The sequence below is a fragment of the Coregonus lavaretus genome (genome assembly GCF_964263955.1).
Source record: "Coregonus lavaretus genome assembly, chromosome: 30".
Lineage (NCBI taxonomy): Eukaryota > Metazoa > Chordata > Actinopteri > Salmoniformes > Salmonidae > Coregonus > Coregonus lavaretus.
The window spans coordinates 5,651,414-5,666,372 of record NC_140017.1 but is presented as its reverse complement, the minus strand read 5'-3'; the positions used below and the strand labels follow the sequence as shown (position 1 = coordinate 5,666,372).

Genomic DNA, 14,959 nt, shown 5'->3' with positions numbered 1-14,959 from the left:
GTTATAATGTAGTGTCAACCCACTAACAGAGGGGGAGGAGTTAGAAACTGCTGAGAAAGCATTCCAGGGTGAAGGGGACTGAGAAGCTGTGAAAAGGTGGGCGGAGCAAAGAGCCTTTGTGTGTCAAGGGATATAAAAGCTGTATGTATGTTTTTTGGCGCCAGAGCTCTCCATGAATAAAAATACAGATCATTCTTGCTGGTTGTGGACCTTGAATCATTTATGATTAAAACCAGAGCCTTACAACCCCTGGTAATGATTCAAGCTTAGGTTGAATTAGAGATAGAAATTCTCATGACACATGTGAGTGTGCAGTGTGTATGTATAGTTTTGTGAGTGTTCATAGACTCAGTGCAAGATAGGGTCAGTGCAGATAGACCGGGTAACCATTTAATTAACTATTTAGCAGTCTTATGGCTATTTAGCAGTCTTATGGCTTGGGGGTGAAGCTGTCTCTAAGCCTGTTGGTCCGCGAGCCAATGCTGCGGTACCGTTTGCCAGACGGTAGCAGAGTGAACAGTTTATGGCTTGGGTGGCTGGAGTCTTTGGTAATTTTTCAGGTCTTCCTCTCTATTAGGACACCGCCTGATAGAGAGGTCCTGGATGGCAGGGAGCTCTGCCCCAGTGATGTACTGGGCTGTCCGCACCACCCTCTGTTGCGCTTTGTGGTCGAGGGAGATGCATTTGCCATACTAAGCGGTGATGCAGCCAGTCAAGATGCTCTCGACAGAGCAGCTGTAGAACTTCTTGAGGATCCGACGGCCCATGCCAAATCTTTTCAGCCTCCTGAGGGGGAAGAGGCACTGTCGTGCCATCTGGCAGCCTTGCGAGTGTTGGCTTGTTTAAAAATAAAAAAATCTGGTCTTCCTCTCTATCAGGACACCGCCTGATAGAGAGGTCCTGGATGGCAGGGAGATCTGCCCCAGTGATGTACTGGGCTGTCCGCACCACCCTCTGTTGCGCTTTGTGGTCGAGGGAGATGCATTTGCCATACTAAGCGGTGATGCAGCCAGTCAAGATGCTCTCAACAGAGCAGCTGTAGAACTTCTTGAGGATCCGATGGCCCATGCCAAATCTTTTCAGCCTCCTGAGGGGGAAGACATCTGGCAGCCTTGCGAGTGTTGGCTTGTTTTTTAAAAAATGGTTTCCTTACCCTGTAAGCAGTCAGACAAGGTAAGTTATACTGCATATACTGCTTACAGGGTAAGGAAACCAATTACATTTTGTAATTTGGGTGAACTATCCCTTTAAAGATGTATTGACTTTGTCACTCCTCTGGAAATGGTTGTGACCTGCTTCATTCAGTTAGTACTACTCCATAGTCACTGTTATTTTCTGGATTTATACAGGAACACCTTGGGTCTTTCTTGGGAATGTTCAAGGTTGGAGCCTGCCTTCAGCAGTAGACTATTCTCTATTGTTGCATTACCCTGAAATGACTGTGCACCTCACTCATCTAAAGTAGATACCTAGCTACTGTAGTCTAATCCTGATGTGGCAAATTTCGTCCTTATACTAATCAAAGAACCATGGGTCCCCTCTTTACCGCTCCGCCCATTTCCTTATTTTATAATGGCAGCACAATCTGACTTCCTTTCCTTCTACTCAATCTGTTTCCTGAAACAATGGTGGCGGGACCAAGCCATTTCCTGGCTCTGTTAACCCTTTAAGTGTTTTTTGCTCCATAGGCATATACTGAGCCATTTCCTGGATTTGTCCTTGTGTGAGACAGAATACTGAGCCATTTCCTTTTCTGGCTCTGTTCTACAGTTCTAACCCTTTAATTGATTCTTAAACATAACAGGTCAATTTTCTGAAATAACAATTAGTCCTCAAAAATCCCTGAGCCATTTCCTGGCTCTGTTTCACAATTCCCTGAGCCATTTCCTGGCTCTGTTTCACAATTCCCTGAGCCATTTCCTGGCTCTGTTTCACAATTCCCTGAACCATTTCCTGGCTCTGTTTCAGGCCTCTTATTGTCATGTTGTGATTAACTATTTAACCATAAAGTGTTAGCTTGTCATGGTGATTTAACCATACATTGTTAGCTTGTCATGATGTGATTTTTAATTTTTTTATTTAACCTTTATTTAACCAGGTAAGCCAGTTGAGAACAAGTTCTCATTTACAACTGCGACCTGGCCAAGATAAAGCAAAGCAGTGCGATAAAAACAACAACACAGAGTTACACATGGGATAAAACAAAACATACAGTCAATAGCACAATATAACATATATATACAGTGTGTGCAAATGTAGTAAGTTATGGAGGTAAGTCAATAAATAGGCCATAGTGCAAAATAATTACAATTTAGTTTCAACACTGGAGTGATAGATGTGCAGAAGATGTGCAAATAGAGTTACTGGGGTGCAAATGAGCAAAATAAATAACAATATGGGGATGAGGTAGTTGGGTGGGCTAATTACAGATGGGCTGTGTACAGGTGCAGTGATCGGTAAGCTGCTCTGACAACTGATGCTTAAAGTTAGTGAGGGAGATAAGAGTCTCCAGCTTCAGAGATTTTTGCAGTTCGTTCCAGTCATTAGCAGCAGAGAACTGGAAGGAATGGCGGCCAAAGGAGGTGTTGGCTTTGGGGATGACCAGTGAGATATACCTGCTGGAGCGCATACTACGGGTGGGTGTTGCTATGGTGACCAATGAGCTAAGATAAGGCGGGGATTTGCCTAGCAGTGATTTATAGATGACCTGGAGCCAGTGGGTTTGGCGACGAATATGTAGTGAAGGCCAGCCAACGAGTGCGTACAGGTCACAATGGTGGGTAGTATATGAGGCTTTGGTGACAAAATGGATGGCACTGTGATAGACTACATCCAATTTGCTGAGTAGAGTGTTGGAGGCTATTTTGTAAATGACATCGCCGAAGTCAAGGATCGGTAGGATAGTCAGTTTTACGAGGGCATGTTTAGCAGTATGAGTGAAGGAGGCTTTGTTGCGAAATAGGAAGCCAATTCTAGATTTAACTTTGGATTGGATATGCTTAATGTGAGTCTGGAAGGAGAGTTTACGGTCTAACCAGACACCTAGGTATTTGTAGTTGTCCACATATTCTAAGTCAGACCCGCCGAGAGTAGTGATTCTAGTCGGGCAGGCGGGTACAAGCAGCGTTCGATTGAAGAGCATGCATTTAGTTTTACTAGCGTTTAAGAGCAGTTGGAGGCTACGGAAGGAGTGTTGTATGGCATTGAAGCTCGTTTGGAGGTTTGTTAACACAGTGTCCAATGAAGGGCCAGATGTATACAAAATGGTGTCGTCTGCGTAGAGGTGGATCTGAGAGTCACCAGCAGCAAGAGCGACATCATTGATATACACAGAGATTAGAGTCGGCCCGAGAATTGAACCCTGTGGCACCCCCATAGAGACTGCCAGAGGTCCAGACAACAGGCCCTCCGATTTGACACATTGAACTCTATCTGAGAAGTAGTTGGTGAACCAGGCGAGGCAGTCATTTGAGAAACCAAGGCTATTTAGTCTGCCAATAAGAATGTGGTGATTGACAGAGTCGAAAGCCTTTGCCAGGTCGATGAAGACGGCTGCAAAGTACTGTATTTTATCGATCGCGGTTATAATATCGTTTAGGACCTTTAGCGTGGCTGAGGTGCACCCATGACCAGCTCGGAAACCAGATTGCATAGCGGAGAAGGTACGGTGGGATTCGAAATGGACGGTGATCTGTTTGTTAACTTGGCTTTCAAATACTTTCGAAAGGCAGGGCAGGATGGATATAGGTCTGTAACAGTTTGGATCTAGAGTGTCACCCCCTTTGAAGAGGGGGATGACCGCGGCAGCTTTCCAATCTCTGGGGATCTCAGATGATACGAAAGAGAGGTTGAACAGGCTAGTAATAGGGGTTGCTACAATTTCGGCGGCTAATTTTAGAAAGAAAGGGTCCAGATTGTCTAGCCCAGCTGATTTGTAGGGGTCCAGATTTTGCAGCTCTTTCAGAACATCAGCTAGCTGATTTTGGGTGAAGGAGAAGCGGGGGGGGGGGGGGGGGGGGGTGCCGAGCTTGTGGCCGGGGTAGGGATAGCCACAGGTGGAAAGCATGGCCAGCCGTAGCAAAATGCTTATTGAAATGTCCGATTATCGTAGATTTATCGGTAGTGACAGTGTTTCCTAGCCTCAGTGCAGTGGGCAGATGGGAGGAGGTGCTCTTATTCTACATGGACTTTACAGTGTCTGTTGGAGAAATTGTACATAAGTTATTCTACTCATTTACTATATTTCATTATGCCATTTCAGTACTGAATTGTTGTTTTCATAATGTGTGCTTGTGTGAGTATGATTACAGGACGAGTGAATGTGAGGAAGATTAGCAGTCAAGGTCGCGTCCAGCGAGGAGGAACCAGCTGCATGAGTTAGAAAAACAACTAATCTCAGAATGTGGGCACGCTCGGACAGTGTGCCAAGATAGAAGAAGTCACACTCAGATAATGGAATATGTGAACTGGTTTCAACTGGATCTGTTTATGCACCCTTCCCCATTAGCAGTTGAAACCTTCTGTAACTAGGGCGTTCCTAACTTAATAAAATGCAAGAGGAGCGGAGACTGATTCAGAGTGGTTTTGGAGGATTGTAACTGAGCAGTCTCCGAGCACTCTCCTTGCAAGTAAAATATACTAAATTCTCTGTGTCTTTTCTTGTGCAGGTTATTCTTATAAATGTTGGGGGTTTAAACCTAACAGTGTCCCAAAACATTTAGGAGTTAGTGCTACAGGATGCAAATTTCTGTTTTAAAAAGCTAGCCTTTGCTTTCCTAACTGATTGTGTATAATGGTTCCTGACTTCCCTGAAACTGAAGTTGCATATCGCGGGGGCTGTTCGATGCTAATGCAGTACGCCACAGGATGTTTTTGTGCTGGTCAAGGGCAGTCAAGTCTGGGGTGAACGAGGGGCTATATCTGTTCTTAGTTCTGAATTTTTTGAATGGGGCATGCTTATTTAAGATGGAGAGGAAAGCACTTTTAAAGAACAACCAGGCATCCTCTACTGACGGAATGAGGTCAATATCCATCCAGGATACCCGTGCCAGGTCAATTAGAAAGGCCTGCTCACTGAAGTGTTTTAGGGAGCATTTGACAGTGATGAGGGGTGGTCGTTTGACTGCGGACCCATTACGGACGCAGGCAATGAGGCGGTGATTGCTGAGCTCCTGGTTGAAGACAGCGGAGGTGTATTTAGAGGGTAAATTAGTCAGGATGATATCTATGAGGGTGCCCATGTTTACGGATTTAGGGTTGTACCTGGTAGGTTCCTTGATAATTTGTGTGAGATTGAGGGCATCTAGTTTAGATTGTAGGACGGCCGGGGTGTTAAGCATATCCCAGTTTAGGTCACCAAGCAGTACGAACTCTGAGGATAGATGGGGGGCAATCAATTCACATATGGTGTCCAGGGCACAGCTGGGGGCTGAGGGGGGTCTGTAGCAAGCGGCAACAGTGATAGACTTATTTCTGGAGAGGTGGATTTTTAGAAGTAGAAGCTCAAACTGTTTGGGCACAGACCTGGATAGTATGATAGAGATCTCTACAGTAGATTGCAACTCCGCCCCCTTTGGCAGTTCTATCTAGACGGAAAATGTTGTAGTTGGGGATGGAAATGTCAGAGTTTTTGGTAGTCTTCCTAAGCCAGGATTCAGACACTGCTAGAACATCAGGGTTGGCGGAGTGTGCTAACGCAGTGAGTAACTCAAACTTAGGTAGGAGGCTTCTGATGTTAACATGCAAAAAACCAAGGCTTTTACTGTTACAGAAGTCAACAAATGATAGCGCCTGGGGAGTAGGAGTGATACCGGGGGCTACAGGGCCTGGGTTAACCTCTACATCACCAGAGGAACAGAGGAGGAGTAGAATAAGGATACGGCTAAAGGCTTTAAGAACTGGTCTTCTAGTGCGTTGGGTACAGAGAATAAAAGGGGCAGATTTCTGGGCGTTGTACAATAGATTCAGGGCATTATGTACAGACAAGGATATGGAAGTACAGTGGAGGTATACCTAAGCGTTGGGTAACGATGAAAGAGATATCACTGGAGCACCGATTGAGCCAGTCTCCGCGTGTATGGGGGGTGGGACAAAGGAGCTCTCTGAGGCAGGTTGAGCGGGACTGGGGGCTCTACAGTGAAATTGTATAATAAGAACTAACCGGAACAGCAATAGGCAAGGCATTTTGACATGGGAGAGAGGCATAAAGCAATCACAGCTGATATTCGAGAGAGCTAATACAACAACTGGTAATGGCGACGAAAGTTTGGGCTGAGGCTAAACAGATAAACAGAACAGATAAACAGGATGGGGGTACCGTGTAAAGGAACAGTCCAGCAGGTATCAGCTGTGCAGCTGAGTGATCATAAGGTCCAGTGAACAGCAATAGGTGAGACCGGGAGCAGTTCGAATGGCTGCTACAGCACAGGCGAGCAGGAAGCACGGCTGTTGATTGCGTGTGCTAGCGGGCCGGGGCTAGCATATGGATCTTCGTGGTCGTCGCAACGGGAAGCCTGTTGAAACCACATCCGACGATTACGTCGGCAGACCAGTCGTGATGGATCGGCAGGGCTCCGTGTCGACACTAGGAGGTCCCGTCCGGTTGACAGAGAGGTATGGGGAGAGTGACGTGCGTAATGGTGCCTGATCCAAGGGGTTTATTGTCCAGTGAGGTGACGTGTAGCGGAGATGGCAGTGGCACGGTGGACAACCCCCATTCAGAGACCAGCTCCCTATCTATAAGGTTCCCCGCTGATCCGGAATCTATCATTGCGGTAGAAATGGGCGAGAAGGAATAACCAGTCACCGTTATGGGAACTAAAAACAATGGTTTTGTGATAGGAGCTGATGTAACACTCACGGAGCGGCGACGGGAGTCATACCGCCAAGATAGGGAGCCGCCACGAGATCTGTGGTCCGTGGTGGTGTAGGTGGTGCTGCCCACCTCCATGGGTGAGGACTCGGAAGCAGGGCGGCTTTCATAGCTCAGATGGGGTGAGCGTCGAGGCTCCGGTAGGTGTTGGGAACCCCGTCTCTCACTCAACATGTCGTCAAGATGGATGGATGTGGTGATGAGGGTATCAAGGTCCATCTCGACATCCCGACATTCGAGTTCCGTCTTGATGTCCTCCCGTAAGCCCCTCCTGAAGGCCGTGCGCAGAGCACGCTCATTCCAGCCGGAAGACGCCACCACCGTGCGGAAGCTCAGAGTGAACTCGGACGCGGGCCCCTCTCTCTGTTGTAGATGGAGGAGATGCTCACCCCCGTCATTTCTCTCCGTGGGATGATCAAACACCACCCTGAACCTAGCGAGGAAGGTGGGGTAGGGAAGTGCCACTGCCTCCTCTCCGTCCCAGACTGCCGTGGCCCAATCCAGCGCCTTTCCTTTAAGAAGTGAAATCACCAACGCTATCCTGGCTTGGTCAGATGGATATGCCCCAGGCTGACGCGCCAGATAAAGGGAAACCTGTAGCAGGAAGCCGCTACATTTAGTAGTTTTACCGTCATAGTGCTCCGGTAGGGTGCGGGTTCCCACAGGAGTGGATGATAGCACGGGAACAGGTGGATCGGGGGCACTCGCCGCTCCCTGAGGTGGAACTGGAGTGCTGGGCAGATTATGCAGAGTTTGGAGCACTTCCTGCATGGCGGCGTTCAACTGGGCAGGCTGCTGCTGGTGCTGGTCGATGCACTGGGAAACTCCTGCTGCATCCATTTTTGTTTGGTGTGTATTCTGTGACGCGTACTGAGTATACGAAGAGGAAGGACGCAGACGCAGGAATTAACAAGGTCAAGGTTTACTTACCAATGAGCAACAGAAATAACAAAGATAGAGTAAATGACATGAAGCTAAACAATCACACACAACATCATCCAGAACAGTCCATGGCTAAATAGGGGTGGTGATGAGATGATGAGGTGCAGGTGCGCTGGAGGTGATTAGGGTGCGTTGGGTTTCCATTCCGGTGTTGCCGAGGTGGTGCACTCAGACCGGTGGCTCAGTAGACCAGCGAATCAGAGCGCCAGAGGGGAGCAACGGGAGGAGACGTGACACTGTCTCAACCGATGGTGGGCACAACACATACACTTCAGATGATGTAAATTAGGGTCTAAACAACAATATATGCGAAAATTGAGAGAAGAAATCTGAGTTGACGTGGTTAAAAACAGACCATTTAAGCCCCCCCCAAAAAAAACATTTTACATTTCCTGAATAAATGGTGACATTTTACAATATCAGACACAGTATGTTTGACATGAATCTACAAGGACTAGTAGTGTGCCACAAACTTAATTGATATAGAAAAATGACACAATACATTCATTAAAATACCTGTGAATTGATTCCGGTGTGCCCAGGGCTGGGATATTGAGATAGAGAGCTGACTGCAAGGATCCAAGGCCTTGTGGTAATTGCAGGAATCTGTCTGGTATGGCTAAGCCTCTCTCTTTGAACCTCTCTAGATGGGGGTCCATTTACCAGAGTGCTTTTGATAATCGTGTAACAAATGTCCAGGCTATATGGACATGAAATATAGGATAATTATTACATTTCAGCCTGATTATCAGATTATTATTATTAATACACAAATTAACATGAATGAACATTATTCACATAGGATGTATAATAGAATGCAATATTCTATCATATTCAAAAATTATTGGGAAAAAAATAATGTATGACTGTATTATCAGTTCATTAATCTACTTAATTGTATAGCCTAACAAGGCTTTAACAAATTACGACAATACAAATATAAAGGCCTATCATAGACTACCCTTTCTAGGAAAAATATGATATTGTTAATAAACGGCAATCATTCGAATTAGGTCAAATGAATGTAACACTGGTAAAAGTGCAATCCAATTTCGTAATTGAATGTGATGTATAGGGTAATAGAGTAGACTATTTAACATTTTTTTCTAATTCAGGAATCATTGACAATAAATAATTGTAATCAAATTAAAATGTTGATGTATAATAATGAGTTAATTACCTGAATGCATCTCTATAGCCTATAGGCGTTAACAAAATATTAATACAATTATGATTAGGCCTCTCATAGACTAAGCCTTCAAATTAGGTCTGCCAAATTAATGTAGCATTGGAAAAAATACATGAATCCAGCCATAGGCTATACTCGATCATCATCAAAATAAAAAATGTCGAACATGCACAATTAGAAGCATCAATCTATATTGAGAAACTTGACTAAATTCGAGCCCAGTAACGTTGCTCACCTCATCCTCCTTCGATTGTCTCGTCTGGCTGCTACGAAAAGCCCCCACTTTGGAGACAGACAGTCGATCACATCATTGTGGAGCTGCTGATCTGCACGAAGTGGGTGTGTGCCACTGGCGATGTACTTTGCTGGACATGCTAGCTGTTTTCGACGGCGCATCATTACTTCAAACGCATTTCGTCTTGGTGTTATCCATTGGCGTAGTACCGGTAAAATGTAAGTTATGAATCGCAAATCACCATACAGCTAACACACTTCGATTTCATCAATCATTTTTACTTCAATTTGTTTGTCCAAAATACTATTAGCTTGCACTGCGTCTTTGCTGATGAATGCCCTGATCTCTGGCCAGTCAATTGGTTCAATGACATTGTTGTTTCGTCTATTAATCGCTTCTAATAGATCTGAAAATGATGCATTAATAATGATTTTAACCGACTGTTATTTATAATGAAGGACGTCCCACGTTTAACCTGGACACATAAATAGTAGTAATTTGCGCTGGCTCCAGCCATGACCGCATGACAGAGAAATTAAACATGTGCACGTCGCCTGCAGATGCGAGCGTGTGTGTTTCACTGTCCAATCCTAGGCTCGGACATGATCTAAGCGCGTGATCTGCGGCTGATTGGTCTCTTACCTATCAACTTGGGAAAGCCTCAAGGGAGAGCAGACAGTGCATTATAAATAAAGCGGCGCATATATTTGGCAAAAAATAACACATCTGATTTTTTTTGCGGGGTGTGGAGAAAAGTAAGGCGGGGCATCCGTTAAACAGTAATTCAACTTTGTCCAGCCTTAGGCCTAATTAAACTGATGCATTTGGGGATGAACAACTTCACTTCACTCACACTATGAATAATAGCTTTGCCATACTCATTGATAGTATAATGTATACTTTAATATACTTTTGGTGAATTTACAAGCCATTGCTAGATATAGATGACCAAACTGGTTGATACACTGAATCAGGTTAGTTACAACTGGGGTTGAAGCGAAAACCTACAGGAAGATAGCTCGAGCTCCAGGAACAGGGTTGGAGAGCCCTGACCTAGGACATCAACAGCTTGCCAGGGTTTCATTTAATAAGCTATAGGCAATACTTGTTATTGCACATAGCAACATCAGTTAAACAGTAATTCAACTTTGTCCAGCCTTAGGCCTAATTAAACGGATGCATTTGGCTATGCTCAACTTAATTTCACTGGCACTATGAAGACTAGCTTTGCCATACTCATTGATAGCCTAATATATACTTTAAAATACTTTTAGTGAATTTACAAGGCATTGCTAGATACAGATTACCAAGATACAGCCTATGCGCACGGTTCCTATGCACCCCTAATTTAGTGAACTTGACCGAGACATTGCAAGCCAATAATAAGTGGAATCGAAGCTTGACACCCAGAAATGGTAGTCGACACCGGGAGTTGACTGGCAAGAAGTCCCCACCACTAAGTCTGCTTACCTAACGTCAGCTAGCTACTGAGGATGAATGACTCATGGTGATGCTGGTACTTACTTACTTCATCAACATTCTTCAAGAAACGCTTTTGTTGTGATGTTGCTTTGTTTATCAGTAATCTGCTAAATGAAGATCATGCAATACCCATGAAATGAGCTGTTTATTTTTTTAGCTAGCTAGCCAGCCTAAACAAAAGGTGAGCCGTGCTCTTCAGCGGGGTGGAAGTGGCAAGCACTCTCTGCTATAAGACTGGAGCTGTTATCACAGGCCTAATATATCAAGCCTTTATCAATGTTTTGGTAGAAACTGTAGATAAGGTACTGCACAGGTAAAGGACGCACTATGGGTGTTGAATGCTTTGAAACCACATGCCCCTACTTAGAGCACGTGACATTTAGAAATCCAATCCCCACTTGGAGGAAAAAAAAGGTTGACCTTTACCATAGTTACGAGCACATTACACACTCAAGTCAAGAGGAAGAGGAGACTGTCTGTGTTCTAAGTAGGGGCATGTGGTTTCAAAGCATTCAACACCTGTAGTGCGTCCTTTACCTGTGCAGTACCTTATCTACATTTTCTACCAAAACATTGATAAAGGCCTGTGATAACAGCTCCAGTCTTATAGCAGAGAGTGCTTGCCACTTCCACCCCGCTGAAGAGCACGGCTCACCTTTTGTCAGTCCACTCTTCGGTTCATAATAGACAGTTTACAGCATTATCTGAACACAAAAATACTAAGAGTGCCGACATGAGATATTCAGGGGTATTGAAAATGTGCACAGTTTACAAAAACTTCCTCAAATAGAGTGATGTCCACCTATTGTACCCTGAATTGTACTATTGCAAGCATGCATTTTTTATCATTGTAGCATAAATGAACCATGGTTCTGGGTCATTTTATCATTTTAAATTAATAATAACTACTGGAACTGGATATTATGCATCACAGCAAAGGAATCACTATGTTTTAAAGACAGATTATCAGTTTACTGAATAGTCCCCCATTTTGAATCTGAGTTACAACCAAAGTAGCAGCAAATTACAACCAACTTGTCCATCATCAGTAAACATAGTTTCTATAAAGATGCATAGAGTAGCCTACTGTATAATTCAAATACTGAAACAATAGCACTGTATCATGATGTGGTCTTCTCATGTGTTCTTTCGGCAAATTCCTTTTCCCTTATTGGTCAGCTCCTGTTATCTTATCTTCTGTTGGTGGTTTACAGCTCCTGTATTAGAGGGTTGATTTCAGGTAAACAAATTTTCATTGGATATCCTGTGAGGATAAATATTTTGATTGGACTACTTTGATTGAATGTGTAATGCATTATGAATAGAGTATTCATGGGACGTGTTATGAAATTATTTGTTTATTTTTAGTCATAATTATAAGCAGTTTATAAGAACACCTTATACCTTGTTGCCAAACCAACACTACAAGCTAAATTCAAAGTTCTTATTAATAACCTTTATTTCATGGCTTAATTACTATTTTATTTTAGTACCAATCCCAAAAAAATATGTCTATTATTAAAAGTACCTCAAATGTTACTTGGAAACCACTTTCACTAGCTAGTATCTTGTAATTGGAGGCTGCCACTTGTTAGTCTGTCCTCCCACTCATAACTCCAGCAAGCTTCTGTCCAGCCCCTGGACACATGATGCCCACTAGTCCCAGGGTCGTCCCCTGTTGCAAGGAAATTAGCATAATTACATTCCCCAAAATGCCACATAATCTTTCTTAGTCCACACCACCGCTGAATAAAAGCCTATTGATCCCCAATGCCCACCACTTATTTGGGACATACACTGACCAGCTCCAACTTGGTTCCCTTTAGTACATCCAACTACAGAAAAACAAACAATGGATGGAACTCAAGCCAGCACCAATGTGCCATCCTACCTAACACTTTATGCTGCTGTCTCCCACTTCAAATCAATCAAATTTGATTTGTCACATGCTTTGTAAAAAACAGGTGTAGACTAACAGTGAAATGCTTACTTACGGGCCCTTCCCAACAATGCAGAGAATTTTTTTTAAAAATGATAGAAAATTTATAACAGGAGGAATATACACAATGAGTAACGATAACGTGGCTATATACATGGGGTACCATTTCCCGAGTCAATGTGCAGGGGTACAAGGTAATTGAGGTAGATATGTACATATAGGTAGGGGTAAAGTGACTAGGAAACAGGATACTGTAGATAATAAACACTAGCAGCAGCTTTTGTGATGAGTCAAAAGACTTAGTGCAAAAAGGGTCAATGCAGATAGTCCAAGTAGCTATTTGGTTAACAATTTAGCAGTCTTATGGCTTGGAGGTAGAAGCTGTTCAGGGTCCTGTTGGTTCCAGACTTGGTGCGTCGGTACCGCTTGCCGTGCGGTAGCAGAGAGAACAGTCTATGACTTGGGTGGCTGGAGTCTTTGACAATTTTTCTTACACCGCCTGGTATACAGGTCCTGGATGGCAGGGAGGTCCTGGATGGCAGTTGCCTAACCCTAACCCTAACCCCCGTGTTGAGGGTCAGCGTGGCGGATGTGTTAATAATAATAATAATATGCCATTTAGCAGACGCTTTTATCCAAAGCGACTTACAGTCATGCGTGCATACATTTTTTTTTGTGTATGGGTGGTCCCGGGGATCGAACCCACTACCTTGGCGTTACAAGCGCCGTGCTCTACCAGCTGAGCTACAGAGGACCACATGTGTTGTTGCCTACCCTCACCACCTGGGGGCAGACTGTCAGGAAGTCCAGGATCCAGTTGCAGAGGGAGATGTTCAGTCCCAGGGTCCTGAGCTTTAGTGATGAGCTTGGTGAGCTGTGGTCAATTAACAGCATTCTCACATAGGTGTCCCTCTTGCTCAGGTGGGAGAGAGCAGTGTGGAGTGCAATAGAGATCCAGGGTGTCTGGGCTGATGGTGTTGATGTGAGCCATGACCAGCTTTTCAAAGCATTTCATGGCTACAGATATGAGTGCTATGAGTCAATAGTCATTTACACAGTTTACCTTGGCGTTCTTGGGCAAAGGCACTATGGTATTACAGACTGGGTCAGGGAGAGATTGAAAATGTCAGTGAAGACACATGCTCTGAATATGCATCCTGGTAATCCATCTGGCCATGCAGCCTTGTGAATGTTAACCTGTTTAAAGGTTTTAATCACATTGGCTACGTAGAGCGAGAGCACAGTCGTCCGGAACAGCTGGTGCTCTCATGCATCGTTCAGTGTTGCTGGCCTTAAAGCGAGCATAGACGGCATTTAGCTCGTCTGGTAGGCTTGCGTCACTGGGCAGCTTGCGGCTGGGTTTCCATTTGTAATCCGGGATAGTTTGCAAGCCCCGCCACATCCGACGAGTGTCAGAGCCGGCGTAGTAGGATTCAATCTTAGTCCTGTATTGACGCTTTGACTGTTTGATAGCTCGTCAGAGGTCGTAGTGGGATTTCTTTTAAGCATCCGGATTAGTGTCCCGCTCCTTGAAAGCGGCAGCTCTAGCCTTTAGCTCAGTGCGGATGTTGCCTGTAATCCATTACTTTTGATTAGACATGGCAATTGATTGGACATGATTTGGAAAGGCACAAACCTGTCTATATTAGGGCCCACAGTTGACAGTGCATGTCAGAGCAAAAACCAAACCATGAGGTCGAAGGAATTGTCTGTAGAGCTCCGAGACAGGATTGTGTCAAGGCACAGATCTGGGGAAGGGTACCAAGAAATGTATGCAGCATTGAAGGTCCCCAAGAACACAGTGGCCTCCATCATTCTTAAATGGAAGAAGTTTGGAACCACCAAGACACTTCCTAGAGCTGGCCGCCCGGCCAAACTGAGTAATCGGGGGAGAAGGGCCTTGGTCAGGGAGGTGACCAAGACCCGATGGTCACCCTGATAGAGCTCTAGAGTTCCTCTGTGGAGATGGGAGAACCTTCCAGAAGGACAACCATCTCTGCAGCACTCCACCTATCAGGCCTTTATGGTAGAGTGGCCAGACGGAAGACACTCCTCAGTAAAAGGCACATGACAGCCCGCTTGGAGTTTGCCAAAAGGCACCTAAAGACTCTCAGACCATGAGAAACAAGATTCTCTGGTCTGAAGAAACCAAGATTGAACTCTTTGGCCTGAATGCCAAGCGTCACTTCTGGAGGAAACCTGGCACCATCCCTACGGTGAAGCATGGTGGTGGCAGCATCATGCTGTGGGGATGTTTTTCAGCAGCAGCGACTGGGAGACTAGTAAAGATGAACGGAGCAA

General features: G+C 44.8%; 1 pseudogene across 1 annotated transcript in view; it reads right to left on the bottom strand.

The window, feature by feature from the left end:
- Positions 1-7,090, bottom strand: part of LOC311105723 (tetratricopeptide repeat protein 12-like) — a 63,424-nt pseudogene extending 56,334 nt beyond the window's left edge. The window contains exon 1 of the transcript in view: positions 7,039-7,090. The product of the transcript in view is annotated as a tetratricopeptide repeat protein 12-like (transcript). The remainder of the gene's footprint in view (positions 1-7,038) is intronic.
- Positions 7,091-14,959: the final 7,869 nt, after the last annotated feature.